The sequence below is a fragment of the Bombina bombina genome, chromosome 10 (genome assembly GCF_027579735.1).
Source record: "Bombina bombina isolate aBomBom1 chromosome 10, aBomBom1.pri, whole genome shotgun sequence".
Classification (NCBI taxonomy): domain Eukaryota; kingdom Metazoa; phylum Chordata; class Amphibia; order Anura; family Bombinatoridae; genus Bombina; species Bombina bombina.
Window position 1 is genome coordinate 9,626,497 of NC_069508.1, and position 12,271 is coordinate 9,638,767.

A 12,271-nucleotide genomic window follows, 5' to 3' on the forward strand; every position below is an offset into this window, starting at 1 on the left:
CTGCTTTACACTCATACAGACTTTATCAGTGATCTATAGACAGCAATAAGGCACTGGGTTCTCTCTCTGCTTTACACTCATACATACTTTATCAGTGATCTATAGACAGCAATAAGGCACTGGGTTCTCTCTCTGCTTTACACTCATACAGACTTTATCAGTGATCTATAGACAGCAATAAGGCACTGGGCTCTCTCTCTGCTTTACACTCATACAGACTTTATCAGTGATCTATAGACAGCAATAAGGCACTGGGTTCTCTCTCTGCTTTACACTCATACAGACTTTATCAGTGATCTATAGACAGCAATAAGGCACTGGGTTCTCTCCCTGCTTTACACTCATACAGACTTTATCAGTGATCTATAGACAGCAATAAGGCACTGGGTTCTCTCTCTGCTTTACACTCATACAGACTTTATCAGTGATCTATAGACAGCAATAAGGCACTGGGTTCTCTCTCTGCTTTACACTCATACAGACTTTATCAGTGATCTATAGACAGCAATAAGGCACTGGGTTCTCTCTGTTTTACACTCATACAGACTGTATCAGTGATCTATAGACAGCAATAAGGCACTGGGTTCTCTCTCTGCTTTACACTCATACAGACTTTATCAGTGATCTATAGACAGCAATAAGGCACTGGGTTCTCTCTCTGCTTTACACTCATACAGACTTTATCAGTGATCTATAGACAGCAATAAGGCACTGGGTTCTCTCTCTGCTTTACACTCATACAGACTTTATCAGTGATCTATAGACAGCAATAAGGCACTGGGTTCTCTCTCTGCTTTACACTCATACAGACTTTATCAGTGATCTATAGACAGCAATAAGGCACTGGGTTCTCTCTCTGCTTTACACTCATACAGACTTTATCAGTGATCTATAGACAGCAATAAGGCACTGGGTTCTCTCTCTGCTTTACACTCATACAGACTTTATCAGTGATCTATAGACAGCAATAAGGCACTGGGTTCTCTCTCTGCTTTACACTCATACAGACTTTATCAGTGATCTATAGACAGCAATAAGGCACTGGGTTCTCTCTCTGCTTTACACTCATACAGACTTTATCAGTGATCTATAGACAGCAATAAGGCACTGGGTTCTCTCTCTGCTTTACACTCATACAGACTTTATCAGTGATCTATAGACAGCAATAAGGCACTGGGTTCTCTCTCTGCTTTACACTCATACAGACTTTATCAGTGATCTATAGACAGCAATAAGGCACTGGGTTCTCTCTCTGCTTTACACTCATACAGACTTTATCAGTGATCTATAGACAGCAATAAGGCACTGGGTTCTCTCTCTGCTTTACACTCATACAGACTTTATCAGTGATCTATAGACAGCAATAAGGCACTGGGTTCTCTCTGCTTTACACTCATACAGACTTTATCAGTGATCTATAGACAGCAATAAGGCACTGGGTTCTCTCTCTGCTTTACACTCATACAGACTTTATCAGTGATCTATAGACAGCAATAAGGCACTGGGTTCTCTCTCTGCTTTACACTCATACAGACTTTATCAGTGATCTATAGACAGCAATAAGGCACTGGGTTCTCTCTCTGCTTTACACTCATACAGACTTTATCAGTGATCTATAGACAGCAATAAGGCACTGGGCTCTCTCTCTGCTTTACACTCATACAGACTTTATCAGTGATCTATAGACAGCAATAAGGCACTGGGTTCTCTCTCTGCTTTACACTCATACAGACTTTATCAGTGATCTATAGACAGCAATAAGGCACTGGGTTCTCTCCCTGCTTTACACTCATACAGACTTTATCAGTGATCTATAGACAGCAATAAGGCACTGGGTTCTCTCTCTGCTTTACACTCATACAGACTTTATCAGTGATCTATAGACAGCAATAAGTCACTGGGTTCTCTCTCTGCTTTACACTCATACAGACTTTATCAGTGATCTATAGACAGCAATAAGGCACTGGGTTCTCTCTGTTTTACACTCATACAGACTGTATCAGTGATCTATAGACAGCAATAAGGCACTGGGTTCTCTCTCTGCTTTACACTCATACAGACTTTATCAGTGATCTATAGACAGCAATAAGTCACTGGGCTCTCTCTCTGCTTTACACTCATACAGACTTTATCAGTGATCTATAGACAGCAATAAGGCACTGGGTTCTCTCTGTTTTACACTCATACAGACTTTATCAGTGATCTATAGACAGCAATAAGGCACTGGGTTCTCTCTGCTTTACACTCATACAGACTGTATCAGTGATCTATAGACAGCAATAAGGCACTGGGCTCTCTCTCTGCTTTACACTCATACAGACTTTATCAGTGATCTATAGACAGCAATAAGTCACTGGGTTCTCTCTCTGTTTTACACTCATACAGACTTTATCAGTGATCTATAGACAGCAATAAGGCACTGGGTTCTCTCTGTTTTACACTCATACAGACTTTATCAGTGATGTATAGACAGCAATAAGGCACTGGGTTCTCTATCTGCTTTACACTCATACAGACTTTATCAGTGATCTATAGACAGCAATAAGGCACTGGGTTCTCTCTCTGATTTACACTCATACGGACTTTATCAGTGATGTATAAATGCAATAAAGCACTGGGTTCTCTCTCTGCTTTACACTCATACAGACTTTATCAGTGATCTATAGACAGCAATAAGGCACTGGGTTCTCTCTTTGCTTTACACTCATACAGACTTTATCAGTGATCTATAGACAGCAATAAGTCACTGGGCTCTCTCTCTGCTTTACACTCATACAGACTGTATCAGTGATCTATAGACAGCAATAAGTCACTGGGTTCTCTCTCTGCTTTACACTCATACGGACTTTATCAGTGATGTATAGACAGCAATAAGGCACTGGGTTCTCTCTCTTTGCTTTACACTCATACGGACTTTATCAGTGATGTATAGACAGCAATAAGGCACTGGGTTCTCTCTCTGCTTTATACTCATACAGACTTTATCAGTGATCTATAGACAGCAATAAGGCACTGGGTTCTCTCTCTGTTTTACACTCATACAGACTTTATCAGTGATCTATAGACAGCAATAAGGCACTGGGTTCTCTCTGTTTTACACTCATACAGACTGTATCAGTGATCTATAGACAGCAATATGGCACTGGGTTCTCTCTGTTTTACACTCATACAGACTTTATCAGTGATCTATAGACACCAATAAGGCACTGGGTTCTCTCTCTGCTTTACACTCATACAGACTTTATCAGTGATCTATAGACAGCAATAAGGCACTGGGTTCTCTCTCTGCTTTACACTCATACGGACTTTATCAGTGATCTATAGACAGCAATAAGGCACTGGGTTCTCTCTCTGCTTTACACTCATACAGACTTTATCAGTGATCTATAGACAGCAATAAGGCACTGGGCTCTCTCTCTGCTTTACACTCATACAGACTTTATCAGTGATCTATAGACAGCAATAAGGCACTGGGTTCTCTCTCTGCTTTACACTCAGACAGACTTTATCAGTGATCTATAGACAGCAATAAGGCACTGGGCTCTCTCTCTGCTTTACACTCATACAGACTTTATCAGTGATCTATAGACAGCAATAAGGCACTGGGTTCTCTCTGTTTTACACTCAGACAGACTTTATCAGTGATGTATAAATGCAATAAGGCACTGGGTTCTCTCTCTGCTTTACACTCATACAGACTTTATCAGTGATCTATAGACAGCAATAAGGCACTGGGTTCTCTCTCTGCTTTACACTCATACAGACTTTATCAGTGATCTATAGACAGCAATAAGTCACTGGGTTCTCTCTCTGCTTTACACTCATACAGACTTTATCAGTGATCTATAGACAGCAATAAGGCACTGGGTTCTCTCTCTGCTTTACACTCATACGGACTTTATCAGTGATCTATAGACAGCAATAAGTCACTGGGCTCTCTCTCTGCTTTACACTCATACAGACTTTATCAGTGATCTATAGACAGCAATAAGGCACTGGGCTCTCTCTCTGCTTTACACTCATACAGACTTTATCAGTGATCTATAGACAGCAATAAGGCACTGGGTTCTCTCTCTGCTTTACACTCATACAGACTGTATCAGTGATCTATAGACAGCAATAAGGCACTGGGTTTTCTCTCTGTTTTACACTCATACGGACTTTATCAGTGATCTATAGACAGCAATAAGGCACTGGGTTCTCTCTGTTTTACGCTCATACGGACTTTATCAGTGATCTATAGACAGCAATAAGGCACTGGGTTTTCTCTCTGCTTTACACTCATACAGACTTTATCAGTGATCTATAGACAGCAATAAGGCACTGGGTTCTCTCTCTGCTTTACACTCATACAGACTTTATCAGTGATCTATAGACAGCAATAAGGCACTGGGTTCTCTCTCTGCTTTACACTCATACAGACTGTATCAGTGATCTATAGACAGCAATAAGGCACTGGGTTCTCTCTCTGCTTTACACTCATACAGACTGTATCAGTGATCTATAGACAGCAATAAGGCACTGGGTTCTCTCTGTTTTACACTCATACGGACTTTATCAGTGATGTATAAATGCAATAAGGCACTGGGTTCTCTCTCTGCTTTACACTCATACAGACTGTATCAGTGATGTATAGACAGCAATAAGTCACTGGGCTCTCTCTCTGCTTTACACTCATACAGACTTTATCAGTGATCTATAGACAGCAATAAGGCACTGGGTTCTCTCTCTGCTTTACGCTCATACAGACTTTATCAGTGATCTATAGACAGCAATAAGTCACTGGGTTCTCTCTCTGCTTTACACTCATACAGACTGTATCAGTGATCTATAGACAGCAATAAGGCACTGGGTTCTCTCTGTTTTACACTCATACGGACTTTATCAGTGATGTATAAATGCAATAAGGCACTGGGTTCTCTCTCTGCTTTACACTCATACAGACTTTATCAGTGATCTATAGACAGCAATAAGGCACTGGGTTCTCTCTCTGCTTTACACTCATACAGACATTATCAGTGATCTATAGACAGCAATAAGTCACTGGGCTCTCTCTGTTTTACACTCATACGGACTTTATCAGTGATCTATAGACAGCAATAAGTCACTGGGCTCTCTCTGTTTTACACTCATACGGACTTTATCAGTGATGTATAGACAGCAATAAGGCACTGGGTTCTCTCTGTTTTACACTCATACAGACTTTATCAGTGATGTATAAATGCAATAAGGCACTGGGTTCTCTCTCTGCTTTACACTCATACAGACTGTATCAGTGATCTATAGACAGCAATAAGGCACTGGGCTCTCTCTCTGCTTTACACTCATACAGACTGTATCAGTGATCTATAGACAGCAATAAGGCACTGGGTTCTCTCTCTGTTTTACACTCATACAGACTGTATCAGTGATGTATAGACAGCAATAAGTCACTGGGTTCTCTCTCTGCTTTACACTCATACAGACTTTATCAGTGATCTATAGACAGCAATAAGGCACTGGGTTCTCTCTCTGCTTTACACTCATACAGACTTTATCAGTGATCTATAGACAGCAATAAGGCACTGGGTTCTCTCTGTTTTACACTCATACGGACTTTATCAGTGATGTATAAATGCAATAAGGCACTGGGTTCTCTCTCTGCTTTACACTCATACAGACTGTATCAGTGATCTATAGACAGCAATAAGGCACTGGGTTCTCTCTGTTTTACACTCATACGGACTTTATCAGTGATCTATAGACAGCAATAAGGCACTGGGTTCTCTCTCTGCTTTACACTCATACAGACTTTATCAGTGATCTATAGACAGCAATAAGGCACTGGGCTCTCTCTCTGCTTTACACTCATACAGACTTTATCAGTGATCTATAGACAGCAATAAGGCACTGGGTTCTCTCTGTTTTACACTCATACGGACTTTATCAGTGATCTATAGACAGCAATAAGGCACTGGGTTCTCTCTGTTTTACACTCATACGGACTTTATCAGTGATCTATAGACAGCAATAAGGCACTGGGTTCTCTCTCTGCTTTACACTCATACAGACTTTATCAGTGATCTATAGACAGCAATAAGGCACTGGGCTCTCTCTCTGCTTTACACTCATACAGACTTTATCAGTGATCTATAGACAGCAATAAGGCACTGGGCTCTCTCTCTGCTTTACACTCATACAGACTGTATCAGTGATCTATAGACAGCAATAAGGCACTGGGTTCTCTCTCTGCTTTACACTCATACAGACTTTATCAGTGATCTATAGACAGCAATAAGGCACTGGGTTCTCTCTCTGCTTTACACTCATACAGACTTTATCAGTGATCTATAGACAGCAATAAGGCACTGGGTTCTCTCTGTTTTACACTCATACGGACTTTATCAGTGATGTATAAAAGCAATAAGGCACTGGGTTCTCTCTCTGCTTTACACTCATACAGACTGTATCAGTGATCTATAGACAGCAATAAGGCACTGGGTTCTCTCTGTTTTACACTCATACGGACTTTATCAGTGATCTATAGACAGCAATAAGGCACTGGGTTCTCTCTCTGCTTTACACTCATACAGACTTTATCAGTGATCTATAGACAGCAATAAGGCACTGGGCTCTCTCTCTGCTTTACACTCATACAGACTTTATCAGTGATCTATAGACAGCAATAAGGCACTGGGTTCTCTCTGTTTTACACTCATACGGACTTTATCAGTGATCTATAGACAGCAATAAGGCACTGGGTTCTCTCTGTTTTACACTCATACGGACTTTATCAGTGATGTATAGACAGCAATAAGGCACTGGGTTCTCTCTCTGCTTTACACTCATACAGACTTTATCAGTGATCTATAGACAGCAATAAGGCACTGGGCTCTCTCTCTGCTTTACACTCATACAGACTTTATCAGTGATCTATAGACAGCAATAAGGCACTGGGTTCTCTCTGTTTTACACTCATACGGACTTTATCAGTGATGTATAAATGCAATAAGTCACTGGGTTCTCTCTCTGCTTTACACTCATACAGACTTTATCAGTGATCTATAGACAGCAATAAGGCACTGGGCTCTCTCTCTGCTTTACACTCATACAGACTTTATCAGTGATCTATAGACAGCAATAAGGCACTGGGTTTTCTCTCTGTTTTACACTCATACGGACTTTATCAGTGATGTATAAATGCAATAAGTCACTGGGTTCTCTCTCTGCTTTACACTCATACAGACTTTATCAGTGATCTATAGACAGCAATAAGGCACTGGGTTCTCTCTGTTTTACACTCATACAGACTTTATCAGTGATGTATAAATGCAATAAGTCACTGGGTTCTCTCTCTGCTTTACACTCATACAGACTGTATCAGTGATCTATAGACAGCAATAAGGCACTGGGTTCTCTCTCTGCTTTACACTCATACAGACTGTATCAGTGATCTATAGACAGCAATAAGGCACTGGGTTCTCTCTCTGCTTTACACTCATACAGACTGTATCAGTGATCTATAGACAGCAATAAGGCACTGGGTTCTCTCTCTGCTTTACACTCATACAGACTGTATCAGTGATCTATAGACAGCAATAAGGCACTGGGTTCTCTCTCTGCTTTACACTCATACAGACTGTATCAGTGATCTATAGACAGCAATAAGTCACTGGGTTCTCTCTGTTTTACACTCATACAGACTTTATCAGTGATCTATAGACAGCAATAAGGCACTGGGTTCTCTCTGTTTTACACTCATACAGACTTTATCAGTGATGTATAGACAGCAATAAGGCACTGGGTTCTCTCTCTGTTTTACACTCATACAGACATTATCAGTGATCTATAGACAGCAATAAGGCACTGGGTTCTCTCTGTTTTACACTCATACGGACTTTATCAGTGATGTATAAATGCAATAAGGCACTGGGTTCTCTCTCTGCTTTACACTCATACAGACTTTATCAGTGATGTATAGACAGCAATAAGGCACTGGGTTCTCTCTCTGCTTTACACTCATACAGACTTTATCAGTGATTTATAGACAGCAATAAGTCACTGGGTTCTCTCTCTGCTTTACACTCATACAGACATTATCAGTGATGTATAGACAGCAATAAGGCACTGGGTTCTCTCTGTTTTACGCTCATACGGACTTTATCAGTGATCTATAGAAAGCAATAAGGCACTGGGTTCTCTCTCTGCTTTACACTCATACAGACTTTATCAGTGATCTATAGACAGCAATAAGGCACTGGGTTCTCTCTCTGCTTTACACTCATACAGACTTTATCAGTGATCTATAGACAGCAATAAGGCACTGGGTTCTCTCTCTGCTTTACACTCATACAGACTGTATCAGTGATCTATAGACAGCAATAAGTCACTGGGTTCTCTCTCTGCTTTACACTCATACAGACTGTATCAGTGATCTATAGACAGCAATAAGGCACTGGGTTCTCTCTCTGCTTTACACTCATACAGACTGTATCAGTGATCTATAGAAAGCAATAAGGCACTGGGTTCTCTCTCTGCTTTACACTCATACAGACTTTATCAGTGATCTATAGACAGCAATAAGGCACTGGGTTCTCTCTCTGCTTTACACTCATACAGACTGTATCAGTGATCTATAGACAGCAATAAGTCACTGGGTTCTCTCTCTGCTTTACACTCATACAGACTTTATCAGTGATCTATAGACAGCAATAAGGCACTGGGTTCTCTCTCTGCTTTACACTCATACAGACTTTATCAGTGATCTATAGACAGCAATAAGGCACTGGGTTCTCTCTCTGCTTTACACTCATACGGACTTTATCAGTGATCTATAGACAGCAATAAGGCACTGGGTTCTCTCTCTGCTTTACACTCATACAGACATTATCAGTGATCTATAGACAGCAATAAGTCACTGGGCTCTCTCTCTGTTTTACACTCATACAGACAGTATCAGTGATCTATAGACAGCAATAAGGCACTGGGTTCTCTCTCTGCTTTACACTCATACAGACTGTATCAGTGATCTATAGACAGCAATAAGGCACTGGGCTCTCTCTCTGCTTTACACTCATACAGACTGTATCAGTGATCTATAAACAGCAATAAGGCACTGGGTTCTCTCCCTGCTTTACACTCATACAGACTTTATCAGTGATCTATAGACAGCAATAAGGCACTGGGTTCTCTCTCTGCTTTACACTCATACAGACTTTATTAGTGATCTATAGACAGCAATAAGGCACTGGGTTCTCTCTCTTTGCTTTACACTCATACAGACTGTATCAGTGATCTATAGACAGCAATAAGGCACTGGGTTCTCTCTGTTTTACACTCATACAGACTTTATCAGTGATCTATAGACAGCAATAAGGCACTGGGTTCTCTCTGTTTTACACTCATACGGACTTTATCAGTGATGTATAAATGCAATAAGGCACTGGGTTCTCTCTCTGCTTTACACTCATACAGACTGTATCAGTGATCTATAGACAGCAATAAGGCACTGGGTTCTCTCTCTGCTTTACACTCATACAGACTGTATCAGTGATGTATAAATGCAATAAGGCACTGGATTCTCTCTCTGCTTTACACTCATACAGACTTTATCAGTGATGTATAAATGCAATAAGGCACTGGGTTCTCTCTCTGCTTTACACTCATACAGACTTTATCAGTGATCTATAGACAGCAATAAGGCACTGGGTTCTCTCTCTGCTTTACACTCATACAGACTTTATCAGTGATGTATAAATGCAATAAGGCACTGGGTTCTCTCTCTGCTTTACACTCATACAGACTTTATCAGTGATCTATAGACAGCAATAAGGCACTGGGTTCTCTCTCTGCTTTACACTCATACAGACTGTATCAGTGATCTATAGACAGCAATAAGTCACTGGGCTCTCTCTCTGCTTTACACTCATACAGACTGTATCAGTGATCTATAGACAGCAATAAGGCACTGGGCTCTCTCTCTGCTTTACACTCATACAGACTGTATCAGTGATGTATAGACAGCAATAAGTCACTGGGTTCTCTCTCTGCTTTACACTCATACAGACTTTATCAGTGATGTATAGACAGCAATAAGGCACTGGGCTCTCTCTCTGCTTTACACTCATACAGACTGTATCAGTGATCTATAGACAGCAATAAGGCACTGGGTTCTCTCTCTGCTTTACACTCATACAGACTTTATCAGTGATCTATAGACAGCAATAAGGCACTGGGTTCTCTCTCTTTGCTTTACACTCATACAGACTGTATCAGTGATCTATAGACAGCAATAAGGCACTGGGCTCTCTCTCTGCTTTACACTCATACAGACTGTATCAGTGATCTATAGACAGCAATAAGGCACTGGGTTCTCTCCCTGACACACAGCTTATTTGCAAAATATTAAGAGAAGAATCAGCGTTACTTGAGGTTTTATTGAAATCGTCTCTGCCGCATTCATTAATTTTAAAGATTGAGAAATGAAATTTTGTACATCTGCAAACCTGCAGAATTACATTGCATTTATTTTTTCATTATACCTACACAGCACATTCCTTTTTCTTAAGTAAGTGTGGGATTAATTTGCAATGTTTTATACAAATGACCTTAAACAAAAGATTAACCCGTTGGGTGCTCTGCTAGCATTGCTACACCATGAGTAGTAGCGCTGTGTGGTAGTCTAGGGGTTAAGGCATTACAGAGGAGCACATTAGCATGTGTCTGATGATTAGGTCGTGTCTTGTCATTTTATCATGATAGAAACATATAGTCCGGCGTCTTATAATTGCTTTTTTCCCCGTGTTACGCCTGGATTTCATCTCATTTCTGGCGTCCGAATCATATATTTCAAGTGGCAGAGATGATCAAAGCACTTTCTAGACAGACAAGAAAATGAGAAGGGAGAGCGGGAACATCAGTGAGCAGATGACATTGAGTCGTTGTCGTGCTGCCTGCGACTACAACTATCACAGTTCCTCTCATCCGAGGGACGGTCCGGCACAGCCCTAGTGACCCACTCATGGTTAAAAGGTTAAAAACCACAAGAGCACCACTCATCTACTGTGTAATAAGCTGCCCCACTATGCATAAAAGGGACATGAATCTCATTATATATATATAGCATATATTAGCAAATAAATAATAAACTGCAACAGATCTGCACACAGCCTTAAACGCTGCTGTTGTTTTTAAACAATAAAACATTTTCAAGTAGAAATGCTGCAGCATACTGATTCTCGTGCACTGCTACATTGGGTTGGATTCTGTAAAGTCCCCTACATGGTAAATGCACAGACCTGCACAGCACTGAATTCACTGACACGGTGGCATTTGGAGGCCCATTCCTGCTAACTTTACACACACAAAGGTGTTTAGAACAGTCATGTACGATTATTTCTAAGCTTCCCTGTATTGTTAGTGTGTTTCTTGTTTTCCAAGTGATCACAATCATAAAAATACGCTGCCATTAATAGCACTGACCCCCCCCCCCCCCCGGACGGTTGTAGTAACGCAGAACTCCTTGTTCTAGGTGATCAGGTCCCTCTATGTGTTGGGTCTCGTCCACAAATCAAATACTACTCGTTGCTTCACTCCGGGCTAGTTTAGTTGTGAGCAAGTGGGGAATGTCACCTGGAGAAGTTTTTATCCCAATGTGGCAAATTACAACAATGAAAATGTATTTACTTATTCTATGAAACAACAGAGCAGCTACTGGAATTGTCAGCTACTAGTAAAATACATTGTAACTTGAATAGTCACAATGTAGATGATTATTTGTTACAGTTTGAGCTGCTTTAACGTCTCAGGGATAGGATTATTGCAAGTGATTATCTGTCCTTACTATGGCAACGCGTTTCAGCCTCATAGGCCTTTCTCAAGACGTTGCCTTTTAATGTCACCTATTATAGGTGGGTGATGTTAGTGTGCTCTGCACATGCCCCAAAACCAACATTGCATTAAAAAATATCAGGGGTACTGGGTAATAAAAGTGATGTATGTGAGTTAAAGTAAAATGTGTCATTAAAGGGGCATTGTACACTAGATTTCTCTTTGCATAAATGTTTTGTAGATGATCCATTTATACAGCCCATCTGGGAGTGTTTTTGTAACTATCTATAGTTTTACTTTTTAATAACATTGTGATGACACCAATGCCCACAGTGTCAGATGTATACGCGCGTTTACAGCCTCCTGTAGGCTCCTGTTTATGGTATCTGTCTTTTCATATGCAGGGAAGGGGGGTGCAGGAGTGTTTGCTCTTTTTTTTTCCCCAGCCCCTTTCAGTGGGTGT